Below are 16,239 nucleotides of genomic sequence, written 5' to 3'. Positions count from 1 at the left end.
TGAGTCTTGATTACTCACCAGTCATGGGACCTCAGGTTAGTCACACATTCTCCAGAGTCTTGGTAAATGGGAATAATCACCATGGTCTTCCTACCATGAGGTGAGCTTCATCTGAAACCCTTGGTCAGTCTTTCTCAGCTTTTGCTGCAATTTGATTCCTCTGTAGAGATTTTAGTATTCCAATTCCCAGGTCAAGCCCCCAAACCAATTAAATCAGACTTTTTGGTACTGAGACCCAGAAATTAGTATTTTTTAAAACTCTAGAGGTAATTCTAAAATGCAGCTAAGGCTGAGAACCACTGTTTAAGGTTCACTCAAAATACAAGCAGATTCTGAACTTCCATCTGAAACGAATTGCTTTCCATCTGAAAGCAGAAAATGTCTGAAAACTAATCTGTGGTAGTTCTCAGTCCTGATTTGATTCAGAATCTCTTTAAGAATCTCCTGAAAGTTGTATATTCATTTCCTCAGGAATGAACATACTCACAAAAGATTGCACGTAATTTCAGCATATAACGTCACCTTCTTAGTGACATTGCCTGCTACAACATAGCACCTCTCCACACCCACGTGCATTTCCTATCCTCCTGCCACATTTCATGCTTTCTCTGTAACCTTTATCATGGTTTGCATGAATATCTTCAAGTCCCTCACTATGCCAAAGTGTCTCAAGGTGTGGTTCCAGGACCACCTTTATTTAATCAAGATATGCAGGATGGGATCCGGAAATCTGCGTTTGCAGAAGCCCCCTGAGTTTCTCCTGAACACTGAAGCTTGAGAGCCACTGGGCTGGAACCCAGAATTCTTGAGTCAGTATGTACAGGGGAAAATTTGTTGCTATCTCTTTTAGGCCACGTACTTGTTCCTCCAGACCCTGCCCTTCAGTTGGGAATCCCATCTCCCTCAGCATATCAGTGATCTTGGGTCGATTTTCTGATGTTCCAGAGAGATCCTAGGTATTTTCCAGTTTACCTTAGAAGCTTGTGGGAATGTGGCTGTCTCACTTGTATGATTTGAGGGGCTTGGATTAAGGCCCTCTATCTGATGGGAAAGTTATCCACTTATTTCACCAATCATGGTACTTGGAATTCCATCACTGTCCAGTCATTCTTCTTAAACTCTAGCATCCACCTCTAGTACAATGGGTAACAAAAACCATGAACAACAGGTATATTTGATTCCATCTCTCTGATCCAAGTTTTCCATTGGCTTCTTATCACCTACAGGGGGAAGCATATCCCTATTTTTTGTTACCAAGAGGCTCTTCAATATCTGGCTCACCTCTCCAGCCTCTGTGCCCACTGCCCGCCCTCACTACGCACTCCAGTGGGACTTAACTGCATGTTGTTCTTGGAGCATCACATACCCGTTCCTTCCCTGGGTATCCTCTGAGGTTGTTCTTATATCTCTTTACACATGTTGCTCCACTCCCCAGACTCTCAGATGACTCAGAATGCAAGCCAAGTCCTCTTGTGGCCTCCAAGGCCCTGCAGGATCTGTCCATCACCCTCCTTACCTCTCTGCCCTCATGTTCTGCTACTCCCCTGGGTTAGTTTCCCAGTGTAACAAAGGTCTGCAAACTGGGCGGCTTGAAACAATGGAAATTTATTCTCTCATGGTTTTGGGGGCTAGAAGTCCCAAACCAAGGTGTTGACAGGGACACCATCCCTCTGTTACTTGAAGAGAAGGATCCTTCTATGCCTCTTTCTAGCTTCTGATGGTTTTCATGTGGCATTCATTGCTTTGCGGGGGCAGTGCTCTAATCTCTGCCTCTGTCATCACATTGCTTTCTCCCTGCTTGTCCCTGTGTCTTCATATGGCCATCTTTTTATAAGAACAGCAGTCACATTGGAGCAGAGACCACCCTGCTCCTGTATGACCTCATTGTAACTAATTATGTCTGCAATGACCCTGTTTCCAAGTAAGGTCCCATTCTGAGTTTACTGGAGGTTAGGACTTTGAAACATCATTTTTGGGGGGACATAATTCAATATGCAACACCACCATCTTCTTCATTCCGTTTTAGTCCCACTGGCTTGAAAATGCCAGATTTAGCAAACAGAAATTACAGGATACCTCATATGTCTCAAATCTTGCCTGGAATTTTTTGGTTTTTTTTGGTATAAATAGGTCCTGTTTGATATCTGGAACATACTTATGCTAAAAAAATGTGTATGTTGTTTATCTGAAATTCAAATTTAACTGGGCATTCCATATTTTATCTGGCAGCCTGTATTCCTTGTTCCTTGAACACAGCAAGCATGCTCCCACCTCAAGGTATTTGTTCTGGCTATTCCCTCTGCTCTGGGATGCTCATTCTCTCATTGCCTTTCTGAATACCTGTCCCTCATATACATGCTTCCTGTCCTCCTTTCTTGCTTTAATTCTTTCCTTTAATCCCTTGTCACTATCTATATGTTTTACCTGCTGATTGTGTTTATTGTTGTTACCCCCAGTAGAATTTAAGACTGATGCTTCTGTTCACTGCCATCTCCCCAGGACCAAGAACAGTGTCTGGCACATAGTTCAGGAAATGTTTATGGAAGGGATGAGGAAATGAATCCTTTCACTTTTGCTCAAGCACTGGAGAGTGGGCGTCTGTGGGCTTTGCTTACCTAGGGTGAACCTTCTGGTAGAAGTGCCCCTCCCTTGCTCTCAGTAGAAGTGGTTTAGAAAAGTCCCAGCCCAAACTCCAGATTCATAGGTATAGCATGATGCAGGCCAACCTGGCAATTCCATCCACTTGGCTGTGGCCATTGGTTCAGGGATGGGAACAGGACCCAAGTTAGACTCATTGGAGCCAGTCCTAGAATTTCTGCTGGAACTACTAAGATAGAGCCCTCTCTTCCTACCGGTGTTTCTGAGAGGAACAGGATGTCAGGTGGAGCTGCTGATAGCCATCTTATCACCATAGAGGAAGAGCAAGGGGTCAGATCCTGGCCAAGTGCCTTTGTGTGATCTTTCAGGCCTGACCATAGGCAATTACAAAGGTGTTATGTCAGCTTGGGTTGTTATAACACAATACCATAGACTGGGTGGCTTCAACAACATACATTTATTTCTCATGTTTCTACAGGCTTGGAAGTTTAAGATCAAAGTGCTGGTGAATTCTGTTTCTGGTGAAGACCTGCTTCCTGGCTTACAGACAGCTACCATCTCCCTGTGTGCTCACATGACCTCTTTGTGAGTATGTACACATAGACAGAAAGAGAACTCTGGTTTCTTTTCCTCTTCTTATAAGGACACTAATCTCGTCACGGGGAGCCCCACACCCACCATCTGACTTAACTCTACCTTCCAAAGAAAGGCTCTACTGCCAAAGGCCATCACATTGAGGGTTAGAGCTTCAGCATATGAATGGCGGCGGGGCACACAAACATTACTCCATAACACCTTATCTGGCAGGTCTCATAGGGTAAGGCTGCCCTTCCTACACCAGATTTGGTGCACAGCCAATGCGTGGTAGGCTATGAAGAGAGTTGCAGTCAAGGACTAGGCCCCTGTGGCCAGCTAGTCTCTTATGCTTGCTTGCATTACTGGGCCAGGCACCTCCATCAAAGGCCTCTCTTGTGGGGAGGAGGTTACAATTAGGCTGAAGCCTTGTTGTGGGAAGGGGAAACTTGAAGATACTTTTTTCCACTCTGAACTTGGTACTCGGGACTTTCCTACTAGGTATCCCTGTTCCCCTTGGCCCCAGATCCATAGAAAAGCAGGAACCTATTGTTTGGGGCTCTCTAAGCAGTGAGCCAATTCCTCCCAGGTGTACTGATGCAGCTGGCCTTCCCCAGGTACTGTTACATGGGGAAAAATGGAAGAACACTGGGGAGCCAGCTCTTTAGCTTCTTCCTTACACTATGGCAGTAAGTAAATAAAGCCTTGATTGTTCCTTTCATTTTGACTTGTCTTAATTGACTGCTTTGCCACCTGGCAGATCAACTCAGCCCTTGGCAGTCTGCTTGAGAATGGAACCAACACAGAGGAAACACAGCTGAGAGACAAAGAGGGGTAACTGGGCCTCTATCACATCACCTCAGTGCCCCTAAATCTAGCTGTACTGGAAGCCATTGTGACTCTTAGACCTTTTAGTTTTTGAGCATAAGCCAATTAGATATGTTTTTGTGTCAGTGAATCCTGAGTCAAGTACATCCCCTCAGTGCCCCATCCCCAGTAGAACTCAGGAACTCCTGTTCTCTGTGTACTTGCCTTCACCATGGTCCAGATCAGCCTGTCCTATTCTGCTTCATGTGCTTGCCTCTTCAAGAGGTATCTTCTCTTAGAAGCTAGGGGCGTGGCTTCTCTTTCTCTGTCTCTTTTTAAATCCCCATAGAATCAGACAAAAAAACTGTAAGGATGAGTACTTATGAAGAATGAAACTCCAGTGGGCTGTTTATAATCAATTAGGTGATTATAAATAGGATGAAAACTCTTCTTAATATTGAAAAAATTTACATTAAAAACTTTTTTTTTAATCCACTTAGGAAATCAAATCAGTGTCAGGGGATAAAATCTGTATTAGTCATTTTTGCTGCATAATAAGTTATCCAAAATCTCATAGGCTTAGAACAACCAACATTTACAATCTCAGATTCTCAGAGCCTGGAGTTAGATACAGCTTAGCTGGGTCCCCTGTTTCTGGATTTCTGACAAGGCTATGATTATTGTATCACTGAAGCTGCAGTCATCTCAAGGCTCAACGGGGAAAGGATCCACCTGTAAGCTCACTTATGTGGTTGTTTGCAAACCTCAGGTCCTCAGTGTCTTTTGGCTAGAGACATCAGTACCTTGCCACACGGGCCTCTCCATAGGGCTGCTCACAACATGGCACTTGGCTTCCTTCAGAGTAATGAAAAAACAAAAGAGAGAGAGATCCAAGATGGTGGTCACAGTCTTTTTATGATGTAATCTCAGAAACAATATCACAACATTATCCCCATATTCTATTTGTCAGAAATTAGTCACTAGGTCCACCCCACACTCAAGGAGAGATTATTATATAAGGGCCTGAATACCAGGAGGCAGGGATCATTGGGAGTTATCATAGAGGTTGCCTACCCCAAGATTCACATTCCTTCCACATGCAAAATACCTACCCTATCCTACCAAGGTCCCTAAAGTCTCATATTATCACATCACTTCAAAGTCCAAAACAGCATCTAAATTAAGTTCCAGTGTGGATGAGACCCAACTGTGGTGTCTTAAATACAGATCTTCTTTATCTGCAGACCAGTGGAACTAATGAAGTAAGTTATCTGGCCCCCATCTATAGTTGTTGGGCTGGAAGACATTCCTGTCCAACATAGTGGAAAATTGGAGACATAAGAGTTCATTGGTCATGGAAATTCTGAAAGCCAGCCACACAAGTGCTGGACATTTCTTAATTAGATCCCAAGGCCTAGGATTAATTCTCCATGGCTCTTGGCTTCACTCTCTAGGCAATTGACTCTGCCCTCGCAGTCATCTTTTCTTTTTTATGGAAGGTAGCACATTTTTTTTTTGTAGCTGAGCAGCAATCTCAGCCTGCTTCTTGCCAGTAGAACTCTGGAGGTTGAAAACGTCTCCTCATTGTGTACTGTCTCTTTCTCCTGCAGTCCAAGTTGGCAATGTTTCTAAAAATATAAGGCTTTAAAGACACTTGGAGGTCTCTTGTGAATCTCTTTGGGGTTCACTCCATTAGGCAAAAGCCATAGATACAAATTTCTTTGACATAAGCCCCATCTGCTTTTGATGAGATGGCTGAGGTCCAACACCCTTAACTTTCTAGAGATCCTATAGTTTGATTGAGAGGATTTGTGAGGTAAACCCTTAATCCCTTGTGATATTATAAGAAATATGTGTTTGGTCTCCATCCCTAGCTCCTGGGCAGAACTCCTTAGGATATTATCTTTATAATGTCCTAAGGGATAATAGCAGTAGGAACATATTTTGTTATAATATTTGGTTTTTGTTCCTAGCTTCTGAAACAGCTCCAGACTGATAAAGCTGAAAGGAGCACCTTATGTTAATGAGGTGAATTTTGGAAAGTCCCTAAGGATAAGTGGCTGGTTGCCAGGGGAAACAACCACATGATTAGAGAGTTAGAACTTTCAGCCCCACCTCCTGAATTCCAGGGGCCACTAAAGGCTAATGGTTTAATCAGTCGTGCCTATGCAATGAAGCCTCCATAAAAATCCTGACCAAAGGGGTTCAGACAGCTTCTGGGTTGGTGAACATATGGTGGTGCTGGGAGGTGGTGCCCTTGGAGAGGACATGGAAACTCTTGTCCCTTCCCACATTCCTTATCCCATGTGTCTCTTCTAGTTGGCTGTTTCTGAGTTGTATTCTTTATAATAAAAGGGCAATACTAAGTAAAGTGCTTCCTTGAGGTCTTTGAACCATTCTGGTGAATTATTGAGACTGAGAAAGAGGTTGTGGGAACCCCCCCCCCCCCCCCCCATTTACAGTTGGTTGGTCAGAAGTGTAGGTGACAGCCAGGACTTGAGATTGGTGTCTGAAGTGGGAGGGGGAAGTTTTGTGGGACTGAGCCCTTGACGTGTGGGGTCTGCACTAATTCCAGGCTGTTAGTGTCAGAATCTGGTTAAATTGTAGGACACCCAGTTGGTGTCCTATGAGAACTGGAGAGTTGCTTGGTGTGGAAAACCCACACATCTGGCGTCAGCAGTGTTATAAGTAGATGGGAACAGGACTATTTCTTCTTCTTTAAGGGGGCCTTCGTAGACTGTGAGGCACTATCTTTGATCTTTCTGAGGTCTTAAAAAGTTTTACTTTTATATATATGCTCAGTTTCATCTTTAGACACTGTTTTCCTGGTAGTGTCTTTGGATTTGACATTTGCTTGGATGCTGTCTGGAGAGGCTGAAAATTTTCAAAATCCTTTTTTTTTTTTTTTTGATGAGTGGTGGGAACTATAGCAGTTTATTTCTTTCCTCCTTCATTTGGCTATAAGTAGCAAAAAGACATCAAGTGGTACCTCCATCACTTTGGAAACACTGCTTAACTTGATGACCCAGTTCATTAGGAATATTTCTACTTTCAATGTAACTGCAGGTAAGTGTTGCTAAACTTCCTGCTATTACATTATGGTCTGTCTTCCTGTAGTTTACAACAGTATCTCATTTCCTCCTGAGACCTCACCAGCAGTATCTCCAATGCCAAGATTTCTACTAACAGTCTATTCAAGAAATTTAGGTTTTCTTTAACATGCTCCCCAAATTCCTTTTAGCCTCTGTGCACTGCTGGGTTCCAAAGCCTCTCTCACACATAATTTGTTCCAAGAACCAAAAATCTGTATTAATCCCTTTTCTCATCTTACCTTCACAGTCAACTATTCGCACATATGTGAAGCATCATTTTGTTTGTGAAGATTTCTCACAAAATTATACTCTTGTTGCATGAGCATACATTTTTACTCTCTCAAATGGTATTGTTTTAGATATCTCATTCTGTTTCTCATTCTTTTCAATCATCACCATGCTTTCAAGCTCCATCCATGATGTGATGTGGACATCTCGTCAGTGGCTTCCAACTGTGGGTAATACGTGATGGGTTACTCCTCCCCCACCCCATGTTTTATATGTCCAGTGCCCTGGGGATGAGCATCCAGATTATCTCCACTTGCATGCCATCATCACAAATAATGTGGTCATGAGCATCCTAATCCGGAGACTCTTATGAATCTGTGTGAGGATTTCTTTGTGATATACGCATACCCAGAAGTGAAATTAATGACACTTAGGATATAGGTAGGCTTACTTTGACTAGGAAGTGCCATATTACCCACAATCTTCATGCGCTAGTCTTCATTCCCATCAGCTATGCATCAAGGAACTCATTATGCCACATCTAGGCTGACACTCAGTATCATCATCCAGTTTAAAAATTTTTTTCAGTCTATTTGGTATGAAATCGTATCTCATTTTGATTGGCATTTTTCCTGACAATTGATGAGTTTGAGCATCTCTTCAGATACTTTGGGCTTTCATCTTCCACACACTGCCTGCTCATATCCTTGTTTGTATCCTTGATCTTTAAGATCAGAGAGCAGGTATGATTTCTTCTGCATTCTCCGTTGCTCCCAGCAGCACTGGTGGGTATTGATTGATGATTGATGAGAAGGTCAGTGTGGCTGTGTAATTTGAGCTTCTGGATTTTTGAGGCCTACTTTTCCTCCACAGAGCCTGAGGTGTTTGCCTGTATTCATTCAGAACACATTCATCAAATGGCTACCCCATGCCAAGTCTTCCTGTGCAACTCTCCCTCCCGGCAAAGCCCAAATGACCTGTCAGTCACTCTATCAATTGAACAGAAGAATGAAACTTGTCACACTAGTCATCTGGCATCGGACAGATTCTAGTAACATTTTAGGGGTCCTTTTATAGGCTCTAATACTCTATGGTCATCTGATTCTAACTTACTGACTAGTTGATTTTTTTCTTTTATTGTTATTTTTTTGTAAGATTTTTTTTTAAAGGTTTATTTGTTTTTGAGAGAGAGAGAGAGAGAGCATGAGCTGGGGAGGGACAGAGAGAGATGGGAACAGAGGATCCAAAGTGGGCTCCAACAGCAAGCCTGATGTGTGTCTCAAACTCAGGAACCATGAGATCATGACCTGAGCTGAAGTCAGAGGCTCAACTGACTGAGCCACCCAAGTGCACCTCTTTTATTGTTATTTATTTATTTATTTATTTATTTATTTATTTATCTATCTATCTTTCATATGGAACTTCTTTTTTTAAATTTTTATTTAATTTATTTTTTAAATTTACATCTGAGTTACTTAGCATATAGTGCAACAATGATTTCAGGAATAGATTCCTTAATGTTCCTTACCCATTTAGCCCACCCCTTCTCCCACAACTCCTCCAGCAACCCTCTGTTTGTTCTCCATATTTAAGAGTCTCTTATGTTTTTGTCCCCCTCCCTGTTTTTATATTATTTTTTCTTCCCTTCCCTTATGTTCATCTGTTTTGTATCTTAAGGTCCTTATATGGGTGAAGTCATACGATATTTGTCTTTCTCTGACTGACTGATTTTGCTTAGCATAATATCCTCTAGTTCCATCCATGTCATTGCAAGGGGCAAGATTTCATTCTTTTTGATTGCTGAGTAATACTCCATTGTATACATATATACCACATCTTCTTTATACATTCATCATCGATGGACACTTGGGCTCATTCCATACTTTGGCTATTGTCGATAGTGCTGCTATAAACATTGGAGTGCATGTGTCCCTTTGAAACAGCACACCTGTATCCCTTGGATAAATACCTAGTAGTGCAATTGCTGGGTCATAGGGTAGTTCTATTTTTAATTTTTTGAGGAACCTCCATACTGGTTTCCAGAGTGGCTGCACCAGTTTGTATTCCCACCAGCAGTGCAAAAGAGATCCTCTTTTTCCACATCCTCACCAACATCTGTTGTTGCCCAAGTGTTAATGTTAGCCATTCTGCCAGTTGTGAGGTGATATCTCATTGTGGTTTTGATTTGTATTTCCCTGATGATGAGTGATGTTGAGCTTTTTTTCATGTGTCAGTTGGCCATCTGGATGTCTTCTTTGGAGAAGTGTCTATTCATGTCTTTTGCCCATTTCTTCACTGGATATTGTTTTTTGGGTGTTGAGTTTGATAAGTTCTTTATAGATTTTGGATACTAACCTTTTATCTGATACGTCGTTTGCAAATGTCTTCTCCCATTCCATCGGTTGCCTTTTAGTTTTGCTGATTGTTTCCTTCACTGTACAGAAGCTTTTTATTTTGATGAGGTCCCAATAGTTCATTTTTGCTTTTGTTTCTCTTGCCTCTGGAGATGTGTTGAGTAAGAAGTTGCTATGGCCAAGGTCAAAGAGGTTTTGGCCTGCTTTCTCCTTGAGGATTTTGATGGCTTCCTGTCTTACATTTAGGTCTTTCATCCATTTTGAGTTTATTTTTGTGTATGGTGTAAGAAAGTGGTCCAGATTCATTCTTCTGCATGTTGCTGTCCAGTTTTCCTAGCACCACTTGGTGAAGAGACTGTGTTTATTCCATTGGATATTCTTTCCTGCTTTGTCAAAGATTAGTTGGTCATACGTTTGTGGGTCCATTTCTGGGTTCTCTATTCTGTTCTATTGATCTGAGTGTCTGTTCTTGTGCCAGTACCATACTGTCTTGATGATTACAGCTTTGTAGTATACCTTGAAGTCCAGGATTGTGATGCCTCCAGCTTTGGTTTTCTTTTTCAAGATTGCTTTGGCTATTCAGGGTCTTTTCTGGTTCCATACAAATTTTAGGATTGTTTGTTCTAGCTCTGTGAAGAATGCTGGTGTTATTTTGATAGGGATTGCATTGAATATGTAGACTGCTTTGGGTAATATCAACATTTTAACAATATTTGTTCTTCCTCTCCAGGAGTGCGGAATATTTTTCCATTTTTTTGTGTGTTTTATTGTTATTTTTAACTGCCACGTGCCTAAAGCAAGGCAAGATCCAAGAAATCTTGGCTATATGTTTGCAAATCAACAGCCTTTTGTTAAGGGTCTCTGCTTGTGAGGCACAATCCCACCTCTTTTGAAATATGACTGCTGAAAACTGTCACGGACTTCATAGTCAAAAAGTAAACTCTCCTTACTGTACTTGCTACAAAGTTCACAAGCCTCAGTGTGACAACATTTATCTGCTTTTCCAGAGAGAATAAGTGTTCTGAGCCTAACCTAACTACTCTCACACCACCCACTCCAGGTAGGCTTAGGATCCCAAATCTGTAAGTTACCTCTATCTCATATTGTAATTGTCTGTTTATTTGTTCTTCTTCCTCTAGATCTGGGACACATTGAGGACACAGACTGTGTCTTATTCATTTGTTTAGTTTACTGTACTTACCAAGGCATTTGTCACAGAGCAAGTGTTCAATAAACATTTATTGATTGAACAAATGGACACATGAAAAACTGTTTATTGGGCACCTACATGCCACACACTGTGTAAGGTTCTGGGAATTCATTGATGAGTAACACACAGTTTAATTATAAAATAGTGTGGAAAAGGTACAGAGGAGGGGCACCACATCTTATGGGGAGGTGAACTTCAAAAAAATAAGGAATGCCATTTGTAACACTCATCTTCTTCACCTCCAAAAGAGTTCTTCTGCCTTAAATTCTGGATATGGCTTGTACTGGACTTGGAGGAAATATGCTTTCTCTGTGTGCAGATGTGTGAGAGGTGTGGATGTGGATGCTGCCTGTCCAAGTGTGCCTGCTCCACCCTAGCCTGAAGTTAGTACAGGGAGGCCAAAGGCTATTTTCCCACCTTCCAAAGGGGCTTGATCAAATGGCTGGGCTATCTATAGAGCCGTCTGGGGCTGGAGTGCAGACAAACAAGTGAGCATCACAACATTGGACCCTTAATTCCTTTGGTATGTGATCCAACAATTGGGAAAACCTGAGTTGGACTAGGAGTGAGCTTTCCCAGCTCCATCTCAAATCCATGTCAATTTTCAACACTTTAGTCAAGTGAAAGGGATTTGGGTCAAGGTCTGTCTAAAAGATTGGGCTTTGAGGGAAAGTTAGATAAGTAAGTTTGCTGAAAGGTCTAGTTATATACCTCTTGGAAAACGTGCTAGCCAGACCTCTGCAGGGACCTCATCCCACTTCACATCAGCTCAGCGAGAGGATTAATGTTTATTTATTTGAGACAGAGAGAGACAGAGCATGAATGGGGGAGGGTCAGAGAGAGGGAGACACAGAATCTGAAGCAGGCTCCAGGCTCTGAGCCGTCAGCACAGAGCCCGACCCGGGGCTCAAACTCACAGACCGTGAGATCATGACCTGAGCCGAAGTCGGACGCTCAACCAACTGAGCCACCCAGGCACCCCTCAGTGAGAGGATTTTTAACAGTGACTCCTAAAATGGACAATAGATGTAGGGCAGAGTCGGAAAGCATGCTACATTTGGCATTATGTATTCCACAGAAAAACAAAAACTAATTTCTTTGTTCTCACTTTAAAAGATACTTCTTGTATAAAAGGTTTCTTTGCAAAGAATCACTTAATAGTTGGTAGTTGATCAAGCAAAACAAATTTGGGCTCTCTTGAGCAAATCCCTAAAGAGATTTCCTTCATTTTCATATCTGTGGATTTTGGAGAGTGGAATCTAATGTGAAATGATCTTCAATACATTTTTTTCATTGATATTCTACAGGGCAGAGTTCTTTTATCTTTATTTGCTCCATAATCTTGAGGCACTTGCTCAATAACCACAGTGTGGGCTTCAGTTAAATATGCAATTCCTGCCTCTGCCATTCTTTTTTTAAAAATTGAACTAGTTTGCTTGTGTGCAGTTAATTCTATTTTTTATGTACTTAACCACTGATAACTAGGATCTAGTGCACATGAGTTTCCCTTTTTTGTTTGTTTGCTTGGGTTCTGTGAGCTTTTCCATCATAAACCAAAATAGCCAATAGCAGATGAATTGATGAATGCTACCACTAACAATAATTGGGCAATGTGAGGACAACCAATAGAGCAGGGGTTGGCAAATATCTTCTGTAAAGGGTCAGACAGTAAATATTTTAGGCTTTGTGAGTCATTATAGTCTCTGTCATTACTATTTACATCTGCCTTTGTAGTGCCAACTCAGCTGTAGACATATGTAAATGAATGAGCACTGCCATATTTCAATAAAATTTTATTTACAAAAACAGGCACTAGGCCAGATTTAGCCTGTGGCTATACTTTGTTGATCCCTAATCCAGAGCAAGTGATAGAGACAAATAACTTTAGCTATGAAAAATATCATAAGGGCCCACCCTTCGAAACTCTAATTTTGCACTGTATCTTAGCATACAGCATCTGCAACTCCAGTTTTGTTTCTTGAACTTTAGGTTTATCGGGGGAGTGAGGGATTAGAATGACAGTGTTTACAGAGGTGTTTAGTGATGAGAAGCTCTAAGAGGTGCCCTTCCCTCTCCTCTCTCATTTTTAAGGTGAAGCCTCTTCTCTTAGCTGGGCCATGGTAATGGGCTGAAATAGAGAAGGGTCTGGGATGGAAACCAGCCACTTTGAAGAGGATCTGTGTCTCTCAGGGGAGCTGGGGTTTGGTACTTAAGGAGAAAGAAGGGACATACTTCTAGGAGTCTACTCTAGCAGCCCAGAGATGAACAAGAAAAGAGACCAAATTCCCCAAGTCTCTTGGGTGCAAGGTTTGTTGGGGTTTTGGAGAGGTCAATTCCAGAGCACAGCTTCCAGGCACAGAGTCCCAGATTTTGACTGGCAATTTGTATTTCACCGGTAAAGAAGATCCTGTGGCAGTTCTGGTGTGCTGTTTGCAGCTGTTGACAGATGTGAACAGTCCATTGCCATGTGGACTCCTTATAATATTTCAGTGTTTGCTGAGGCAATGATTCCACTGTCTGCATGTGATTTCAGAGGGTAGCAAAAGACCTAGAAAGAGGCGAGAAACTAAAGCTCAGGTGTCTTACTTGGAAGGGGGCCAATAAGTACATTAGTGCATGGAGTGGATGTTGCAGCTGAGACCAAATTCTAAGGTTGATTCTGCCTGGAGTAGATCTGTAATCTTGTTTTTTTGCTCCATCATTTTTTTTTTTTTCCAGGTCTGAGGAAACACAAGCCATCTTTGAGTTCCTGGTTCTGGTAGGTTCCCAAGCGAGCAGCATCTGTTGGATGGAGGAGCAGTTCATGCTTGGATGTTTTTAGAGGGCTGACCCAGCACTGGTGTCAGGGCCATCAGTTAGACAGTGGGAGAGGGGAGCAATGAAGTTGGTAATTACACACCACAGCACCGTTGACCTCCAAGAGCAGGTGGCGGGAGCAAGTGAAATTCCAGGCTCTGTCACTCAAGATTCATTTTCGCTCTTGTGTTTAGGCCTGAGGGGATGCTCACTGATCTGGAAGAGATTGTCTACACTGTTTTGTTAATAATAAGGACAATAAGAAAATGATGTATTTAATACAGAAGGATATTTTTCCTTTCCTTAGTTATTTCAAGGTTGCTATTATATTTTTAAAACCTCTGTCTCTTTATTGCTGTCTCTTATGTACATATATATATATATATATATATATATATATGCAACATTGGGAAGATCAGGATCTGTAGCTGTAGTAAGAGTTCAATATTTACTGCTTCTCTTTTTATTATTCATTATTATTTTAAGTTTATTTATTTATTTTGAGAGAGAGAGTGTAAGCAAGGGAGGGGCAGAGAGAGAGAGAGAGAGAGAGAGAGAGAGAAAGAGAAAGAGAGAGAGAGAGAATCCCAAGCAGTCTCCACACTGTCAGCACAGAGCCTGACATGGGGCTTGAACTCAAGACCATGAGATCATGACCTGAGCTGAAACCAAGAGTCAGACGCCGAACCAACTGAGCCACTCAGGTGCCCCCAATATTCACTGCCTCTATAGAACTGGTCCTTTGGTAAGGCCTTTGCAGCCCTGATATTTCCATTTCTTCACAATTGCCTCCTTTTACAGAGACACCATTATTCCTGTGTCACAGGTCTAGAGAGGAGGGCTGACAAAGTGACACCCAAGCCCGGGCAACAGATTGGGTGAATATCCTTCAGGCTACCCAGTTGTGCTTGCAGTTTTCAACTTCTCTCTGAGCTGTGGTTCCCAGTTCTGTTCCCCCTTGGTCTCCAGCATCTCTCCCTACCAGTGATGCAGCTTCGCTTCTGGCCTTCAGTGGGGTGCGGAGCCGAGTGAACTGTCTTGGATGACTTCCTCAGTCCTGAGCAGCCCACAGTCGAGGGGGGTGTGGACAGTGGGACATAACAGCTTTGGTTTCCCTAGCTCTTGAGCCTCTTAAGATAACAGACCCCAGTGTGCAATTGATGTTCGGGACAGATAGAGGTCTTGGCAGAAGCTGAGATCACTTTCCAATTTCACTGAGATTATGAAAACAACGTTTGTGAACTTGGAATCCTAGCACTCCTGACCCTGAGCATTTTCTTTTTCTTTTGTCACAGACTTCTTTGAAGACCAAATCACCGTTTCCTTCAGCTTGAGACAATGTTTCAGGTGATAAGAAAAGACAAACTATCAGAAACCCCAGAGGTGCCAATTACCCACTTTTTTCACGCTAACAACTTGCATTTCTACTCATTGGTTTATACAAGAGTAACCATCTCTTTCTCTTAACATGCTGGAGGTGGGGTGGGGGTGGTGGTTGTTCCAAAGTAGCCAGATCAGACTTTTTAATGAGCAAGAGTTGGGGGGGGGGGGAAGGTAAATTGACTTTTTACAGGAAACACAGCATTCCTCAAAAACGATTAAACATTCTGTCATCCAGAATATCCCTATCCTGTTGACCTTATTTACAGATTTCATGAAAAATACATCATCATAACATTGATATATGGACCCTGTAGCATCCAATTTCTTGGAGGCATCTGTACCTGATAAGGATGCTGGTCATGCACTCATAAACGTGGGGGCAATATAAATGAGATGATGCCCCATGGAATATAATACACATAGATGCTTTTCTAAAATACACTTATATCTGTTGGAAATAAGGCAATTTGGCTCTCTACCTTGGCTCTGAATGAAATAATGTTCTGGGTTGGGGAGGCAGGTAATAAAAGCCACAATTGTGAAGTGTTACTGGCAGTCCTTTCATTGTTACTGCAAGCTGGGCATACATTTTTCTTCATTGTCAAAGTGCTGGTGTTGTTTACAAGTTAAATACAAGGAAGCCAGGAAAGCTTATTCAGGTCTCTTAGCTGGGAAAACACCGTTTCCTCATCACGAATCCCAAATTACATTTTGAGCTGGAATTAGGCGACACATCGCTTTAGATTTGGTCAGATTTTCCTTGGTGCTTTCCTCATACCTGCCTCTGGAGTTTGGAGGACCTGGAAATAGTTGTGATTAGAGGGTGATGTGAAAACAAACAGAGCCATTTCTGCCCCCACCAGGTTTCAGCTGACTGGATACTGAGAATAGCCTTGGCGTCTAGCCTTTGCCTATTTGCAAAACCTTTACCAACTTTCCTCATCCCTCAGGAGAAACAAAAGGTGGGTGCAGCAATTTTGGAGGTGGAGTGAGGTTTGTTAAACTCCTTCACTGCAGACAGTGATGCAGGTAGAAAAGCTTTATTCTGCATCCAGGCCTCCATCTATTTACAATCAATCTTGATTATCAGGACAAAGCTCAAAACCAGCAGGCACCTGACTCTCAGAGCAGCTCTCACACCTACTGGATGAAGAACAAGAAGGAACTTGTAATCCTTCCTTGTACTTTGGAGAAAAAG

The 16,239-nt window shown here is 42.2% G+C and overlaps 1 long non-coding RNA gene across 1 annotated transcript in view; it reads left to right on the top strand.

Moving 5' to 3' along the window:
* LOC125172355 (uncharacterized) overlaps positions 1–15,086 on the top strand; it is a 99,009-nt gene extending 83,923 nt beyond the window's left edge. The window contains exons 2-4 of the long non-coding RNA XR_007154702.1: positions 3,077–3,183; positions 13,581–13,620; positions 14,954–15,086. This is a non-coding gene — a long non-coding RNA (uncharacterized LOC125172355). The remainder of the gene's footprint in view (positions 1–3,076; positions 3,184–13,580; positions 13,621–14,953) is intronic.
* Positions 15,087–16,239: the final 1,153 nt, after the last annotated feature.

The sequence above is a fragment of the Prionailurus viverrinus genome, chromosome C1 (genome assembly GCF_022837055.1).
Source record: "Prionailurus viverrinus isolate Anna chromosome C1, UM_Priviv_1.0, whole genome shotgun sequence".
Lineage (NCBI taxonomy): Eukaryota > Metazoa > Chordata > Mammalia > Carnivora > Felidae > Prionailurus > Prionailurus viverrinus.
Note: the sequence above shows the minus strand (reverse complement) of the source record. Positions and strands in the feature narration are given on the sequence as shown.